Genomic DNA, 2497 nt, shown 5'->3' on the forward strand with positions numbered 1-2497 from the left:
CAGATTGTAATGTCTATCAATAAGTAAAGTTCAATTAAAAAAAAATATATATATATAATACTAAAATATATAGTATTTTTTTTACTAGTATACTATAATATAATGCACCCTGGTCCATTAATACAGCCCTTTGAAACCCCAATCGATGGAGAGAACGAACAAAGGACGAAATCTCCCTTTACTGAGATATTTTGAGCAGAACTAAACGCTATTATGGTCGTACAATACTGACAACGGAAGGACATGAAAGAGCTGATAGGGTTCAAATTAACATATTTTTAGCGACTGGTAAGCTGATGGTAAGGTGAACACAAAAGGCTAAATGGCCCCTGACCATCAACCTCTTTCATCATCCTTCTCAGATTGTAATCCGCTAACCACCGCTTGGATTAGAGGGCCCGCCTTTCAGCCCTTATTGTCCACCAATTACCGCCTGTCTTCTAAATCTCATCTCTCCTTCTATTTGCAGCCAATTTTACTCACTTCGGCCTTTAATCTCGGGCCAATATAAATCGATTCCTTTGGGAACATTGGTGGGTGGGCACTGCCAAAGAAAGTCTAGCACAGGTTAATTCAATTGTGTAGTGATGAATGACTATTCTATTATTCTGGAAATTATAACAATTAATTCAATCCAATTCGATAAAACACATTTTGTTTTTAAATAGACAATGCACAATGCCATAATAATAGCTACATTGTCATAAGGCACTTGAATAATTGAGACTAAATAATTATGAATATAGCTGCTTCGCCTATCAATCACCTTTTATCGGAACTAGATTGACACCATAGAACATAATAATATTTTTGACATAGGCACTGCAAACACTAGTAAAGTCAATTTTTTCAAACGTTAACACGTAAAATTATTCTAATAAACTATGTAAATGGATTATTCATCTTAAAGAAGAAGAGGCTCACTTTTTAAAATATTAAAAGAGGTACCTTGAAATCTGCCATATAAATGAGTACTTATAGAGAGTATAATTATCTTTTTATTTATTTTTTTTCGAAAATTACAAAAATAGTAGTAATAAATCAATAAACAAATAAGTAGTAATAAATTCAAAAAAATCTAATCTACACTTAATTTGGGGACTTATATAGAGAAGTAAGTGAAAGTTGTGATGCGAGCAACCACCAGATCTCTAATTATACATTTAACCAAATCATAGCAGTGCACCATAGCAATATATTTCGTGAATTTTATTAAAGAACGAAACAATATTTTTATTCAAAGTTGTGCTCTATATTATGATATTGTTTTATTCCTTATGCTTCATATAATAGGGGTTTCCTTATATTTAGTTTAACATGTTAAAGCTTGTTAAATGGAAAACTCATGTTAAATGGAGAAATATCTCCTTCTTTTAGCATGTTAAAATGATACAACATATAACATGGTTGAGAGTCTGTTAAATGGCTAATGACGTCACGCAACTGACAGCTGAGCTCGTCACCATTTTATTTGTTGTCATGTCAGGATACTGGTTCGTAGTTTGTGTCAGTATTGTTTTGGATGTTTTTTTTTATTAAGAAAGGAATGGATGACGATGATAATAATGTAATGACAGTTGTTAATAAGCTCATCTTGATTCTCTTCCTCACAAGTCAGATCAACAAGGCACTCAGTAGCCAAACATTCACACAACTTCCACTTTTCACTCAATTTAGACATGTCGTAATAAATTACTTTAATAAAAACTTGGAAGTAAACAATAGCATGAAGTTTTGGAAGGAAAGGTTATAAAACAAGTTGTTCAGAAAATCCGCTAGGAGCTCTTATGCATTTTACATTTAACATAACTTTAAACAGTGCTGCTCACAATCCTATACTTATAACATTCAACATGGTAAAACATTTTACATTTAACACAACATCATGAAAGTTACGTAATGAATTGTTTAAATTCACACTTTAAAAACTATTTATTTCAATATACACAATACAATTAATAAAACAGTATAATAATTAATATGCAAGACTAGACGCGAAGATTGACTGACTGCTTCGGTAGATGGATAGCTAGGCTACCTCATGTATACTTTCAATAATAGAGCCTATCTTAAAGCATACCAGACATTATTAATTTTTTTTATCACAACATGGATGAAATCCAAATTATTGAAAATGAACGACTAATAATAATATATAAATTTACTAACTGTTAATAATAACAATATAAAATACTAAAAAAAAACAACATTAAAATCAAAGTTAAAGACTAACATTAACAACAACTGTAAAAAAGAGTAATATAAATATCAAATTAATAAAACTAAATAAATGAATTCGAAGTCATTCTATAAAAACTATGAAATTTTTGCTATATAATAGGGACGTGATGGCCGTGCGCGTTAGGGCGTGGGTCCCAGAGCGCTCGGTTCGGAATGTTGTGGGTTCGATTCCCACCTGGGGCAGTTAATATTTATTGTTCAGCGGTCCCGAGTAATGAATCTTTACTCTCCCACGTTGGTTAGGGATTGGCAAAAA

This window comes from Halyomorpha halys, unplaced genomic scaffold (genome assembly GCF_000696795.3).
Source record: "Halyomorpha halys isolate HHAL.00 unplaced genomic scaffold, Hhal_1.1 Scaffold33.1, whole genome shotgun sequence".
In the NCBI taxonomy this organism is placed as follows: Eukaryota; Metazoa; Arthropoda; class Insecta; order Hemiptera; family Pentatomidae; genus Halyomorpha; species Halyomorpha halys.